The sequence below is a fragment of the Centropristis striata genome, chromosome 2, assembly GCF_030273125.1.
Source record: "Centropristis striata isolate RG_2023a ecotype Rhode Island chromosome 2, C.striata_1.0, whole genome shotgun sequence".
In the NCBI taxonomy this organism is placed as follows: domain Eukaryota; kingdom Metazoa; phylum Chordata; class Actinopteri; order Perciformes; family Serranidae; genus Centropristis; species Centropristis striata.
The window spans coordinates 17,671,770-17,688,573 of record NC_081518.1 but is presented as its reverse complement, the minus strand read 5'-3'; the positions used below and the strand labels follow the sequence as shown (position 1 = coordinate 17,688,573).

The window sequence follows — 16,804 nt, the reverse complement described above, 5'->3', positions numbered from 1 at the left end:
TTAAATCAATAAAAATCTTTTACTTTGAGCTTATCAGTGTCCTCAACATGCCTCTCCAGAGAAAGCCATCAGTACTGCACAAGCATGTAGAAGGACAGTGGATGAGACCAAGTACTCTACCAGAAAAATATCTTTGGCATGCATTATCAAGCAACTGGATTCATGTGTTTATTGCAAATATGGTGAATCAATTTGATTGGATTATGTTCATACATGCAACTGAAACTTCAAACATATTCTACATGTTTTTGCTTACAGCTATGACCTAAACCATATAAATCAAACGTGTGGTAGTGTTTACTTGGGCTCCTCCTTACTTGCATTACTGCATTAATCACATTATGACTGGATTACTGGTGCAGTAAAACAGAGCCACTGATGTTCCCTGGAAGAGAGAAATATGTTCCCACACCAGGAGAGGATTACATAAAGGATTCATGACAAGAATCAACACATTCACACTGAAGCAGGGCGGAAGAAAGTGGCTGTGTAGCTTTGGCTGATCAGATGCATTTAGCTTCAACACGAACAGGTTCCATTCCAAACTCATGCCAAGAGGTTTTCAGCAACAGGGAATGTTTTTGATTCAGTCAAGTTTTTTTTGTTTTTTGTATTTGCTCAAAACAGCTCCTTTAGGATATTGTTTACTCAAACATCATCTTTTCATGAGGTGAATGCTGTGTATTTCATTTACTGTCATGTGATTTAAATTATGGTGGAGAGATGTTGTGACGATTCACAGAGACAGGGATGTGCAGCCCAGCAAACATGCAAATGAGAGATATAATGGAGAGAATGTGTGTGAAAAAGAATGTGATTGTTCTGTTAAAAAAGTGTTTCTTCTGCCGATCAAATGTGTCCTCGCAGTTCACACGTGAGAGCAAACGCGGGTTCCACTTAAGTGAGGCATTCATGCATTATTAATAAAAGCTTGTTCTGTCTTGACTTTCTTCAATTCTTAGTGTTGAGGGTTTTTCCTGAGTTGCCATGCAGTCATGTTTATGATGACTCAGGAGGCCTGTCAACATGATAGTTATTCTGTAAGACAGTCAACTAGGAAGAAATGTGTGTTTGTATGTGAAGCACATGCAGATATAATTTAATACATTTTTTCGAGGCAAAAATGCCTGTAAGTCATAACAAAAACAAAATATGATATATTGCAACTTGTTACTTAAACTCTTCCCCCCCTGAGCTGTGGGGTGCCTCAGGGTTCTATTTTGGGCCCCCTCCTCTTTTCTATTTACATGTTGCCATTGGGATCCATATTTCAAAAGTATAATGTCTCATTTCATTGCTATGCGGACGATGTACAAATATACTTACCGCTAAAAATGAAATGAATAACCAAACCTCTGTGCAGGTCTTATTAGACTGCCTGAAATACACCCAGTCATGGATGGAAGCAAACTTTCTCTCAATTCATAAAAACAAGACTTAGATCATTTTATTTGGCCAACAAAAGCTTTTAGATGGCTATGACAGCTCCATTCCTCTGCAAGAAACCTTGGTGTTATTCTGGACTCTGACTTCAAGTTTACCAAATAGATAAGCTCCACAGTCAAAACTAGCTTCTATCAGCTACAGCTACTGTCAAAAGTTAAGACTTATCTCCCCACGAATGACTTTGAGCGAGTCATCCATACATTCATCACATCAAGCCTAGACTACTGTAATTCTCTGTTTGTTGGTCTTGAGCAGTCAGCAGTGCGTTGCTTACAGATATCCAAAATGCAGCCGCCCGCCTGCTGACTGGAAAGAAACGGTGTGATCACATCACCCCCATCCTTGCATCTTTGCACTGGCTACCTGTACATTTTAGGATCCAGTTTAAGGTTTTATTAATTGTTTTTAAGTGCTTAAATGGTCTGGCACCGTCTTATTCATCAGAGCTTTAACCCCTCTGGAGTCTCCAAAAGCGCCAAAGCATGACTTCTTCATCACATTCAGACGTAAAAAAAAAAGCAGACCAAAAAAAGACACAAAATGACATACAAAGAAATGAAAAGACATAAAAATGATTCAAAAATGGACAAAATAGCCCAAGACTCCATAGAGTTAAAACCCCACAGTACTTCCAGAGCACTTAGGTGGTCTAACAGCTGCTCCTGGTTGTACCACGGTCCAGACTCTGTACTCGTGGGGACAGAGCCTTCTCTGTGGAACCTGGTAGTGCACTGGCAGATGTGGTTTGGTGTAGATGTGAATGAAAAGATTAAAACAATGAACACTTTTACAGTTTCAGAGTGCTATTCATTTCCACAATGCTGTTATAATTATGTACTGCAGTACATGTGCATTCTTTGTGATTGCAGTGGCCTGCTGATGACTGAAAGCTAGTTACAACTTTGCTAACACAGCCAAACATTAAGCAAGTGCACCCACACAACACATAGCAAGCCAGTTAACAAGACCAGCTCACCGTCTGTCAGCAGCCTTTTTATTTCACAAAGCTCTATACTTTTGTCCAGTCGCAACCTCAATTCCTTTTATTTTATCCACCAAACTTCTCTTCAGTCTAGGCTGCTGAATCCAGTTACAGAAATCCCCCTTCCCTAAACCTGAAAACCTCCTCTATTCAGCCTGTGCTAACAATGTGAACACTAAAACTCACTGGTGCTCCAGGCAGCCCTGGCTTCTTGGCGACCTGGGCTGGCAGACCAGCAGCAGTCTAATTTGTTTGGCATTGAATCCTTGTTTTGCTTGTCTGTTGTCTTCTTCATGTAATGAACCGTGTGCTTGTTTTACCCTTCAAATGATCCTACCTCAAATATTACAGTGTCCTACTGCAAAAAAATAAATAAATAAATAAATAAAAATAATATATATATATATATATATATATATATATATATTATGTTATTTTTATTTTTATTTATTTTTTGTATTTGGGTTGTTTTACTTGTTATTGCTCTTAATTTTATTACTTTTGTTTTCTTTTATTGTATAACCTAATCTTAATTTTTTTTATTTTATGTAATCTATGTATTAATGGAGGGGTCAAAACAGGGGTAGATGGGAGGGTAAGGTGGGGGGAAGGGCGGTTGGAATACTGTTAACTAAAAAAATGTCTGTATATCCATAACTGTACATCGACCATTGTTATGACAATAGAATATTGTTGAAATATTCCCTGCCCCAATAATGCTGTTCTGTGACGACTGGTCCTAGTGAAAAACAATAAATAGTGAGACAAAATCTGATCCATCTCATTGGGTGCCAATCAGATCACACAGCAGGCCATGGCCAAAGTTAATTACAAGAACATCTGAAATGCTAAAATATTGCTACTCCTACCTCAGTGATCTCCTCCATCAACACACCCCGTCCCACAGCCTCTGTTCCTCTGAAGCTAACCTCCCGTGAGTACCCTGAAAAGTTGGTGAGGATTTTTTGTTGGAGTCAGATAATTTAATTTTAAAGGTTTCCTCAATGTATTTCTCAACAGTAGCCACCTTTTGCTTGCAAAGCGCACCTGTAAACTGAAAATCATTCCAGGTGAGCAGCTCATGAAGCTGACTGAGAGAATGACAGAAGTGTGCAAAGCTGTCATCAAAGCAAAAGGTGGCTACTGTGAAGAATCTAAAATATAAAACATTTGTCATCAGTATTACTCTGCAATGTTGAAAATAATAATAAAAAGCATTGAATGAGAAGACAGATAAGGTAGATAAAACAGTAACATTTACAAATTTGTTGTAAATTCAGATTTATGTGAGCCATTCAGTAGGTTATGTACTTCCAGGCTCTGCTGACTTTTGGACACTTTATGAGCTCAGAGCAACAGTAAAATGATCAACACAGGCTGGCACTGCTCTAACAACACTTGCACACACTTCCTCCAAAAACTATATTCTGACAAACATTTCCCTTTTTCCTGCTGAACTTCATTGTCTGCCACACATACAGTGACACAGCAACACACACACGTCAACTTAGGGTGGAGGACACTTTATGACTACCACGGTAACAAAAACTTACAATTAATCTCTTGCAAAGACATGCATTAAGTCCATAAATAGTACATAATAATAGACCTCTGGGGCAGTACTAAGTGTTGGGTGGAGTTCTGTCACTTGTATTAGCAGCAACTACATTTGAGGTCTTGAGGCCAAATGGAGGTGAAGAAAATCTGCTGACTTCACACACACACACACACACACACACACACACACACACATACTTTTTCCAAGTACATTCATGTCTGAGTAAATGTTTTGCTCCCTGTCTAATGCAGGAAGACAAATCCCATCACATTACAGCCTCAGGAATGTGCCACTGGAATATATATTGATAGAACTTATAAAGTGGGGAAAGTTATTGTCAAGGATGTAGCACAAAAGGGAGGACTCAAATGCATGACAAAAGACCTGGTTACAATACTCAAAAGGCGTTTATTCCAAAAACAAGGTCGTACACAGGCAGGCAGTAACACAGGCAAAGGTTTCCAAAACGAGAGGCAACAAGGCCGAATCAAAAGGCAAGCAAGGTTTCAAAAACCACAAGACTATGACTGTAACAATGCTGGAACGTGAGCTTGGAAGAACAACGAACTGGCAACGGGACAAGACACTTAGGCCTCGTTCAGACTGCCAGCCAAAATCCAATTTTTAGCCCATCCAGATTGGAACTGGATGGCTCTTTTGAAGTCTGAACAGTCACAAATCACATGAAATCTGATTTTTGCAGACCGGATCGAAACCACCTTTGGAGGTAGTTTCAGATCACATTTGGACAGATGCGTCTCAGTCTGAACCGCTCCAAACACTCACTTTGAACCCAGCTTCAGTCAAAACAGTGTGACAGTGTGAGTGGAGGCACAACAGTGATTGGACATTACCTCACGGGGGAGGGGTTTGCACCTGTCTGGACAGGCATATTGTCCCGTGGAGAACGGATCGGACAGTTCGGTATTTTAAACACGTACCGTAGCATCCCTAGTAAATACACTCAAGATGCATTGAGGATACATTTGAGATCACATTCAGCAGCCTGGGTCTGAGCTGCATTTGGCCACATTCTTTTAGCAGTGTGTACACAAATGCGTCCTGGGTCATTTAACGAAGATCCCTCTTGGATCTGCAGGGTCTCACTGCACTCCAGAGTGCATTGCTGGCTGCTGATGCACAGAAACATGCTCTGTACTCCTCTCCGGCTCTCTGAAGCTCTGTTCACTGCAGTGTCCTGGCAACAGCAGCGGTGTCACTGACATTGAGGTCCACAATGACCACTTGCATATTTTAAGCTCATTATATGTACCCAAATTCACATTTAGGGTTTTAGACCCCCAAACAACCATTACAAGTCACTAGTGCAAGGACATGGCAAGGACATGATCCCTCACTGGCTATCCACTTGTGAACACTGCACACTCTGCACTCCATTGAGTGCTTCCACAAGCTAGAAGTACTGCAGCATGGGATTTAAAGGAGACCTATAATGCTCATTTCCATTTTTTATATATTTGTTTTTTGGTTTTCTACTAGATTAGGTTTACAATATTCACAAAAACTTGATCTAATCTAGTGCCCATGGCTGCTGCCCCTCTATTTACCAAAAAAAAGCTGTCTGAGAAGCTTCATCTTCATGCCTGTCCCTTTCAGCCCCCCTCCTAAAAAGCCCAGACTGCTTTATTTAGTCTGTGTTCCAGGTCTATCTATCTATCCATCTGTGCTGCCACTGTCTCTTTTCTGTCCATCATTCCCACACCTTCGATGCTTCGTACCCCCAGCGAGACAGGCGGGTCTGTGAACAGCGCCACAAATGGCTGCAGGTCCGGATGGCTGCCTGACTATGCTGGCCCCCCCTCCCCTGTGGCATGTCATAAGTCTGTTTTTTTCCTCCTTTCCTCTCCTCAGGTTGTGCTGTATTTCTCTCTCTTCATCCCCGTCTTGTGTTTTATACGTTTGGACGGGTTGATGGCTAATTTCATTGTACTAGTACTTGTTACCCTGTGCAATGACAATGATGGTGAGAACTGCAGTATTGCACTAGCAAAGGACAGGGAAGATGAGGAGATATAAACGTTTTTCTAGTCGCTTTGCGACCACTCAAATCACTTTACACTACAGACTGCGCTCATTCACTCATTCACACACACATTCATACTGGTGGCAGAGGCTACCCTAAACGGTGCCACCTGCCACCATTGGGAATTCATTCACACACTGATGAACGCAGCATCATGAGCAATTTGGGGTTCAGTAGCTTGCTCAAGGATACTTCAACATGTAGGCTGCCATGGTCAGGGATCGAACCACCAACCCTCCGATCGGTGGCAACCCGCTCTACAAAATGATACTGGAGTGGAGTTAGGAGCTGGATTGGGAGCATTTTCAATCACATAATTGCTTACTGGCAGTCTCTTTTTTGGAATGTTTTACAAAACACAGACAATTAACACAACTGACTTGACCTCCAGAGTCAATAATGCCAGTTTTAAAATGTGAGATGCGTTACTTTCTCATATGATAAGTGTCAGGTTGGTATGTCAAAGTATGCCATACTTTCTCGTTAGGAAATGAAACCAAGACTCAACTAAACAGGAACATAACTGGAAATCTTGTGAAGGACTTGACAAGAGGCAATTATCATAAACAAAACGGGGCATTAGTGTCTTCAATATTTTCTTGTGCTGTGTTTGGCTTTATCACAGCAGAGCAGAAATGCTTACACTGTAATTAGGGTCAGATCATGGAGTAATTCCCACTTGGGACAGAAAAATATGGTAAATTATATTTCATTAAAAAAAACCCTGAATCACTAAGTCAATTTGCTGCTGAATTGCTGCTTAGGGCCCCCCAAAACTTTGGGCAAACCCTGTAATACATATGCAGCCGTGCGATGCCACTCTGCTTGTAGTGTTAAAAATATATATATCATTAGCAACATCCTGAGGCCTGCAGTGACAATGTGTGATATAATTCACTCAGCAGCCAGTCAGCGAGTTTTGATAACAGACCTGCCTCAACAGACTTGCTAAGAGGCAGCAGGGGTTAGTGCAGGTATGTGTGTGTGTGTGTGTGTGTGTGTGTGTGTGTGTGTGTGTGCATCTTTCCTGAAAAGCAGTCTGGATTTGGTTGCAAAAAAAAAACATTTGGTCACATACTGAACATGCTGTCCTCAACTTGATCCAGGTACACTTAACGAGGTTAGCGTGAGCATGAAAACATGTGGTGAGACCCAAATGAACTCACTGTCACTAAAGAATGCACACACACACACACACACACACACACACACACACACACACACACACACAGGAACTCCCTGTCATGCTGGCTGCTTTACACACTTCAACATATACACACGTGTATGTGCACACAAACCTAAAATAATAAATGCTGCAAAACTACCTGAATAATCTGTGACACAATAGAAATGCATGATTCAGCATGATTTAATGTTTTAATTATTGCGTGAAACATGGACCATGGATTCATAAGGGCTTATGTTACGTAAAACGTTGACTTTATACTACATACACTTTGAACATAAAGGTTGGGGTTTAGATAACTCTTAACTAGCAAAATATTCATAATCATTCCTTTCCTTTTCACCTTTTACAAATTAATTTGTTAGTAGTAATACGCTTCATCTGCTGCTGTGTTCATCTGAAATATTCCATATACAATATCTCATTGATGAATGACAATATTAATTGCCATACTGAAACAGGAAGTGTCAACTCAGGTTTTGTTGATAACAGCCTGATTAGCAAGAAAGCTTCTCAAAAAATGAAGCCACAGTACTTGACTACACTATGTAACACTGTAAGACCATTCACATTCTGAGTAGGAATTTCAGTGCTGTATAACTGAGAGTTGGGCCGCATATCAGGAGCACCAGGACTTTTCCTGTTGGCTACTTGACAGATGGGGTGATGCAAAGCAAAACACACATATTGTATACACATGATAACAACCTTGTGGGGCCACCACTTCCACAGTTAGGTATAAGGGTCAGGAGCAATGTCACCACCCGCAGGGTTATGAATGAGGTTTCGAGTGCAATGTCAGCTGGGCAGCAGGCAGGTTTGTGGGGGTGCTGACCCCTGGCTGGGAAGGAGTCGGGTGGATGTGGGGGTACTCTAGATATGAGAGGGTCGCATAGAGGCGACTGACTACTGGGTGATTCTCATGAAGCCGGTCTAATTTCTGTTTGTGAAGATTATAAGGACGTACTTTATTAAACTAAATATATTTCACTTTTATATGAATGAACAATAAAGCCATAATGAGGCACAATTCACTGTTTTGTGCTAAAATAATATTTTCTACATTTTTTAACATAATTTTGATTCACAAATTCATTACTGTAATCCATCCATCCATCCATCCATCCATTTTCCTCCGCTTATCCGGGGCCGGGTCGCGGGGGCAGCAGGCACTTAGATACTATAAATATGTAATAAACTTTATATAAATAAATATACATTTGTTTAAAAATGTATATTTTAACAGAATATAATCAAACCTAATGGTTTTTAACAATGTATAAAGAACAAAATCTGAATGAAAATTGATGCGAAAAATGGTTAAATGTTACGGTAATGATAGAATTGTTTGCATTGAAATATGTGTATATTTTAATAGAATACATTTTGGTGATACCTTAAACATATTTAAGTGCTTGCCAAAAAAACTTTGGTTGTTTTTTTTTATTTCTATTTAAAAATGTGTTACGGTAATGATTTTTGTTGCTCACAGTGTCTCTAAAAATGTCAGAAAATACCTATTTTTTCAAATTCATATTAAACAGTGACTTTAGATTGTATATGTTATAAAGGGTCAAAGAAAATATGTATTCAATGCTCTTGGATTTTTGCTATGAGCTGTACCATGTTCATGAGAATCACCTGACTGTCTGACAGTGAGAATACTTGGCCTTATTGGAGTCTTTAGGTGGTGTCCTAGAATGGACAGTGGCAGTCGATGCTGTAGTTCTGCAGGCCGATTTCAATGCTCATGGGGGTAACGATGGAGAAAAATGGAAGCGGGTTATTAGGAGGAATGGCTTGCCTGATCTGAATCCCAGTGGTGTCTGTTATTGGATTTCTGTTCTGTGCTAGTCATGGATTGGCCATAACAAACACCACACTGCAAAAAAGGTAAAAACAAGATAAAAACACTAAATCTGAGGGAAATGATCTTGCTGCATGGACAGATAATTTCACTTGGCAGCATGTTGTACGCTTAAAATAAATGGTAAATGGGGTGCACTTATATAGCGCTTTACACTACACACTACGCTCATTCACCCATTCACACACACATTCATACTGGTGGCAGAGGCTACCCGAAATGGTGCCACCTGCCACCATTGGGAATTCATTCTCACTCAGATGAACGCAGAATTGGGAGTAATTTGGGGTTCAGTATCGATCGAACCACCAACCTTCCAGTTACTGGGCGAACGCTCCACAAATTTCTTATTTTAAGCATTCAACATGCTTATTTCTAGATTAAACAATCTTAATTTAAGAAATCTTGTCAAGTAAAATTATCTGTCCATGCAGCAAGATAATTTCCCTCAGATTTAGTGTTTCTATCTTGTTTTTAGACACACCTTTTTTGCAGTGGATGTTTGAGCATAGAAACAGATCTACTTTGTTATTGTGTCATCAGATTTGCCTCTTAGCCGTGGCTGGCCAAGGGGTCTCCTGACGCAGCAGATGGGTACCATTAGGCTAAAAGGGCTGCGGTTGTGGCGGTTAAAGCAAAACTTGGGTGTGGTTCGGGCGAGACTATGGCAAACCATTAGACGACTCAAAAGGGAAAACAGGGCTTGGACCAGGCTGTATCAGGCAGTGGAAGAGATCTGCTCACCCTGACTGTGGATATTGTTGAATGATAGGAAGATCACTTTATTGGGCTGTCTTGATTGACACGCATCTAAAGTGTTGTGCATGGAAAGTAGGGCCAGGACTCGATTAAAAAAATTAATCTAATTAATTTGAGGCTTTGTAATTAATTAATAGAAATTAATCGCATTTTAATCGTATATAAATATTTGACCTGAGAACAGTGAGAGGTAATTTTTTTCACATGGATTTTTAGTATACCATTGAATAATGACTGAATACATAAGCTACAAAAATATTGTTTATTTTTGTTTAAGACCAGACCAGTGCAATTTTTGCCATTAAGTGTAGCAATAGCATATTTAGAAATATAGTACATTTCAGAAATTCAGGTAGCCTATAGGTAGGTAGACCTTCTGTTAACTGTAATACTTTGTTTTTTTTTAAGTAAAACAAAATCCACGCTAGCTACCACACTAGCCGCTAGCTGCTATATGTTTTGAGGTGATACTTGAGGCTGGATGTGCTGCGGTGATACAGTATGTGAATTCCTTGTTGCATAGCAACACAACCATGCTCTTATCGACGCTTCCATCCGTTGGTGTTTTGTAACTAAATGTCCCATCATCCACGGGGCCAACCAAAGCGCTCTCATCAGCTTCTTCCTTCATGTTCACTGTGGTTTGTTGTTGTCTGAACTCATGAACGCTAGTTGGTGCTCCAGTATAATCGGTCCGGCTGAAACTCATCCAGTGAGAAACGTTCCGCGGTGCACAAATAAGTACAATTAAAATGCGTCAATTTTTTTTAATGCAATAAAACTTGTTTCATTAATTAATCATAATTAACGCGTTAAAGTCCCGGCCCTAATGGAAAGTAAAAGTAAAGTGCATGGAGGTCTGGTACAGTGCCTGTGGTAGAGGTGGTGGTTATCATCTTTAGAAAAGGGGACAGACAGGAGGGTGTGATTCAATTATCAGGGTATCCCACTGCTCAGCCTCCCCAGGAAGATTTACTCCAGGGTGCAGGAGAGGAGGCTCTGACTCAGATTCAGGAGGAGCAATATCGATCCTGGCCGGCCGTGGAACACTGAACCAGCTCTTTACCCTTTGCTCCTGTCAGGCAAGAGTCCTATTTGCTACGGCTACAAGAGGGTTGGTCTCTTCAACATCATTTTGTGAGGTATTTGAAACAAATGATGATTTTGATTTTCTTGTGGGGATAGTCTGTATTTTTATGTCCGTTTTTGTTGTTGTTGTGTGTCTCTTGAAAATGATCTAATTAAGATTACATGATTAAATAATGAGACCTGATATGATTACAAAAACAGCATTTTTGATATGTGGTTTGACTCTATCCAAATAGAAACTGTTGCATTGGAATACATGGAACACAACAGGGAACCTAATTCTGACAACTGCTGAAAGATCAGAGGCAGCAGGGTGATCTGAGACTGACTGAAGGGCAGACATGCTCTCTTTTCAGCTTTCTGTCTCTCTTTAATCCCTCTGTCATTGCTATGAAATGACGAAATCTCTCAAGAGTTACATTAAACAGAAGGAAGGGGGGGAATTACCTCATTAAAGCTGGTAGTAGCAACTCCAACAGCATGGAGTGTGGTTCTCTGTGAGCCCTGCAGTCACACTGTGTGATCCCTACACAGCCCAAAGAAAGATTACAGCAGCTGAAAATGTAAGTGTGATGAAACTGAAACACATGCTCCAAATGATGAAACTTATTTGACATTAACGGTGGGTGGGGGTGGTTTTTTTTCTCCTCTCATGACTGTTTGAAAGTACCTTCACTTCACTGTGTCATTGTTGCTGTCTAGATGCTGAGTGGGGAGAAGAATAATGCAATATGATCAAAAACAATAAAGGGAATCAAAAGATCTGTATGTGAGGGAAGGGGAGATTATATTGTTGAAGTAGTGAGATTCAACACTGTAGATAAAACAAAATATATTAATGTGGATAAAATGGTACGGATCTACATTATTTTTCATCTATAAAAATAACCCTAAATTTGAATATGTTTAATTTCTGACTATGTGTTGCCTGCACTGGGCTATATTGGCTTTGCCTTAAATTTAAGTCATTATGACCCATTACAGTCCAGCATAATAGGGGTGTTTCCATTACAGTCTCACTCGCCAAAACGGTCCTTTGACCGCATTTTTTTTGTCCCTGTCGAAGAGCAGGTCCGTTTTTCTCCACTGAAAAAAGCCTGGTTGCTGATTGGATAGAACGCTAAACAGGATGTGACATAGTACTCGATGCCACAACAAAACATGGCATATGTAAAAGCCTGTGAAGCAGTGTTGCCAACTCAGCGACTTTGTCGCAATATTTAGCGACTTTTCAGAGCCCCTTAGCGACTATTTTTAATCGTTAAGAAGAGTAACAACGAGTCAAAGCAGCACAGTCCTCCTGCAGCAGTCTCTCCCAGTCACAGAGCCAGAGGGGATGTTAACGCCTTAACAAATTGCTAACAGGCTAACAGTTAGCTCTGTAGCAGTACAGTGTGTATGTGCTGCTGCTGCAGGAGGTTTGTTTACAACAAGCACCGGACACTCTGTGCACAGTTAGCGATGCCGTTAATTCACAATCACCATGTTTATGATCAGACACTGTGCATAATTACCCATGCTGGTTTCTTTTTGATCAGCTGCTGACTTTGTGCACAGTTAGCGACGGCGACCACAGTTGCGTTACCCGTGTTTAATCTGTTGCGTATGTGATCACGATTCACGGTCGAAACTGTCACTAAGCGATTACGCAACGATCCAAAACCATACGTCATCTCCTTATTATTATTATTATTATAATTACACTATTATAACACTATAACACTATAAGTACAGCACCACTATCAGCTCTTTGCTCATTATTTTTGACCAAACATAAATAAATATAGAAACATTAGCTGACCACCACAGAAACCAATTAAAGGTTTGTCATTGTTCAATAGAGAAATGTTTTCATAGTCCTGGTATTGAATTTTATTGGGCAACTGCCAACCAATCAAAAACAAGTGTTTTCTCCTGACATGCTGTAATCCAGGGCCTATACATAATCCATGTCAATTAGAACTTTCTGATTGGGAAATTGCTAAATGTTAACTCTTGCAATTGTCAATGCAGCCATAGACAATTTTTTTTCATAAATGACATTTAATTGGTGTGCAAAAACACACAAACACACTAATAAGACTGATAAACTTGCCTTGCTCATAGCCCCTGCTCTTTGATGAAGCAGATCTTGTCAGGTATAGTAAAAAGATCTGAACTGCTTAAAGGAGCCTTTTTTTCATTATTGTCAAAACCCCAATGAAATGACCAAAACCAACTATGTTTTAGTCCATTTCTTAATGCATTCTGACTCACCAAACCCTGTCTGTGGCTCTCAGCTCCAAGTCCATTGGCTCCTGCTAAACAGCTGTACATTGTAGTTTTTATTCATCTAACAGGAGGAAATAGAGCATTTGTTGGGGACTTGAATTTGGGGCTTGAGTTTGATTTGCAGTAGCAAGGCAGTGTATGTGGGATTATGTCAAAATAGATTAGTCAGGTAATTAAGCAACATGTCATCTGGTGCAACACTGCAATTAACTCACTGAATTTGGTCAACCATGGATCAAAGGAGAAAGATATATAATTAGCTTTGAATAAACAGACACTACTTAGGATTCATTCATTGTTGTTTTGGGTCTTATCCTAAAATGTGTAGGTCATATAAAGCAGACTATGAAGTCCAAAAGAGCAAGTGTGTGTATATACACAGATAACTTACTTATAACACTAGCATGGGAATCTAACCTGCCTGTAGTCCGACCATGAATGAAAAGTTCACAGAATCATCACAGCTTTTTGAATTATATTCCCTGGAGAACAAATTACACATAAGTAAACCGTACAAACATGCTTCAACTTGGATCTCTTTTTTTTTGTTACACATGAACACACTTTCTTCAAGCCAGAAGTCAATGCCCTGTGTGATATTGCCTCAGGAAGCAGGCCAAATGACCCCACCAGGCTCACCAAATGCAGCTCGAAGCCTCACTAAAACTTTGAAATAAGTAGAAGATGCAGCAGTCACTCTAACATGAATGTTTTATGCAAAACTGTCAGTGGGCTGGAGCTCTGCTCCTCCTTAAAATCTGAATCAGTGCATTTTTAACAGTCAACCAATGTCTCGGAAAGATGTAACAGTTTGATTATTTTATTTAACCCTTAATAGGGCACTCATTGAAATACTTGCAAATTCCAAATTTCAACCCTAGAGAATATTGGAGGATATAACATACTGCCAGAATGTGTAAAAAAAAAAAAACATACAGACCCTGGGGAGGGGGGTAATATTTTGAGAAAAAACTTATACATTTGTGAGAAAAAATGTCAAATTAATGGGAAAAATTTGATGGGATTAAAGTGGCAAATCTACGAGAAAAAAAATGTGCAGATTTATGAGATTTAAAGTGGGGAATCTGCGAGGAAAAAGTTGTTTTTTTCACTTTTCTTTTTTTCTTGTAGATTTGCCACTTTAATCTCGTAACGTAGCCTGATCTTTGCTGATTAGCTGGAAGAAATCCATGTGGTTCTACGACCAAACAGAGAGACATGGGGACCTCATTTTGATATCCACTGAAGTCACCAAATATAGTTCTTTGCCCGATAAAGGGTTAATTTCACCCGTGGCCTCCATGCACATAAAGAATGATTGACGAGAAATGAGACTAAAAATGAGACTAAAGAGCTAAGAAATCTCAGTTTCCTGATAAATGACTCCTGACACAGCCAGGAGTTGCTTTTGTAGAAACGTTGTGGATGGTTTTTAATAAGATCACCTTATCTCACTCAGTACATTTACCTGACACTTGAAAAAGACGAATTATTGCCTTAATCTGACTATAACTGGACAACTGAAGTACATGTAAACGTGTTAGTCCTACTAGAGTTCTCCAACTTTGATTAAGAAACCCAGATAATGCGATTGGAATAGGATTTTTGCCGGCATGTATGAAAAGACAACGCATGTGCACATGCTCCATCCCTTCACCCCCTGCACTGGCGAATGACCCCGGAACAAAAACATTTAAGAAAGCCGGTCGCAGTAGCCGGTCACAGTAGCGGGTCATTAGCAATGGCATAAAGTGTCAAACTGAGGTCAACCGGAAAGGGCGCCATAATAACCCGCTGAAATGACGCATATTGCCACCCAGTGTTGAGGAGAAGGACACGTTCCACTCAGTTATTAGATTTTCTCAGTTGCATGTAAACTGGGACAAGGACAGAAGTCCGATTAAATGCCAAAATCGTCTCCGCCTCATGCGTGGCACGAGCGGTTTTGCTGTCCTGATTGGAAGAGAGTATTTTTCTCTGTGGGTTGGTGGACGCTGGATAAGCTTGTCTGGCAATACGGGAGCAACCATATCCCATAGTGAGACAACGAACGAAATATTATGAAAGAGAACTTTAGGTTATTTACATAACCCCTGTTCTCTGAGTAATATGAGTGAGATGTCTCACTAGACAACCCTTCTTGCTTGGGCAAGTGAGAAGAGGTGCTTATCTTGAATGACGTAATGCCATCCGCATGAACTATTTAAGGTAGGTGGTACTACCTGGGGCCGACGCACACGTTTCACCAGCCAATCAGAATTGGCGTAATAAGATTAATGCTTCTGAGGTCTGCAGCAGGGCGTGCTTCCCATAGTGAGACATCTCACTCATATTACTCAGAGAACCGGGGTTATGTAAATAACCTAAAGATTCACAGCAATGCCAAACCACTACATTATAAGTCCAATAAGTCAAGGTGAGGTATGAAATGGTCGGTGTGATAAGCTGTGCTGTTATTGATCAGGCTAAATCTCTGCTTGACAGCTTTGTTGATCTAATGTTTTTTCCATGAATGTATATCATCTACAATGTGGCTGCCCTGGCACATCACATATCCATAATGGATATTTAAAGCCTACCTACATAACCACCGCTGCTACAGAAACCTAAGGAACACATCACTTCTTTTTTGACAGGTCATAAATCTATAAAGCAAAACACATTTGCACATACTGACATGCCTGTAATTTGCAGTCATGCAGTTAAAATATGAATCCCTGAGGAAAGCAGGGATTTGTTATAACTACCTCTCTCATTCAGTATCATCTAAGACCAGTGCCCATGCAGCGAGTGACCCTTGGAAGCATAATAATTTAATCTAATTTAGTCCTCAGAGGAGAAAGCGTATTAGTGTGTAATGTCTACAGTCAGAGGACGTTCACTGGGCATAAACACAGGGTGATGCTGGGCTTTAATCTGATGAGCTTCAGTTGGTTGTTGAAGGAACAACAGAGCACTGCTGGATGTCATTAAATAGAGGCAAACTATGTACTACAAATTCACATTGGGAGCTTTAACAATTAACAAAGATGGCGTCATGTTTAGCCAGATCTACCTCAACAGTGCTGTGGAGAAAAGTCTGGCACACACGTTTGTATTTTTTTTAAACTACCTTACCTTTTTACATCTATTTGCTTCCACTGCAATGTCTGTTGCGTCCCCTCTCCACCTTTAAAACACTGTCATATTGCTAGATATAGAACTTTATAATGGCTGCAATTTACAGACACTATAAATTGCAGCCATTATAAAGTTCTATATCTAGCAATATGACAGTGTCATTTCATGCATATAGAGAAGGTTGTGTAATGTAGCTCACTCTTGGATGAAAAGGCAGCTTATCGTGCAAAGATTAGAGGGATAACAATCTTAGTTTAATGACTGATGCAGAATTTAACATCTGCTGCATCATTCGAAGGAATGGAAACATTAAGAACACAAACACAACAATAGAATGTGTTTGTTGGTTTGTTTGTTTGTTTTACAAATGACTACTTGAGATAATAATAATAACTAGGGCTGCAAGCAGGACTGAACGGGACCGAGCAGAGTGGAGCCGTCGGGGGAGGCCACGTTGGGCGCGGCACTGTGGGCTCAGTCCC

General features: G+C 40.2%; 1 protein-coding gene across 2 annotated transcripts in view; it reads right to left on the bottom strand.

The window, feature by feature from the left end:
- cemip (cell migration inducing hyaluronidase 1) overlaps nt 1-16,804 on the bottom strand; it is a 194,252-nt gene that overhangs the window by 108,209 nt on the left and 69,239 nt on the right. The window contains exon 2 of one of the 2 annotated variants that reach the window (XM_059355769.1): nt 11,379-11,457. The exons of the other annotated variant lie outside the window; for it this stretch is intronic. The gene's annotated coding sequence lies outside the window, so the exon portion shown is untranslated. The remainder of the gene's footprint in view (nt 1-11,378; nt 11,458-16,804) is intronic. 2 annotated transcript variants of the gene reach the window in all.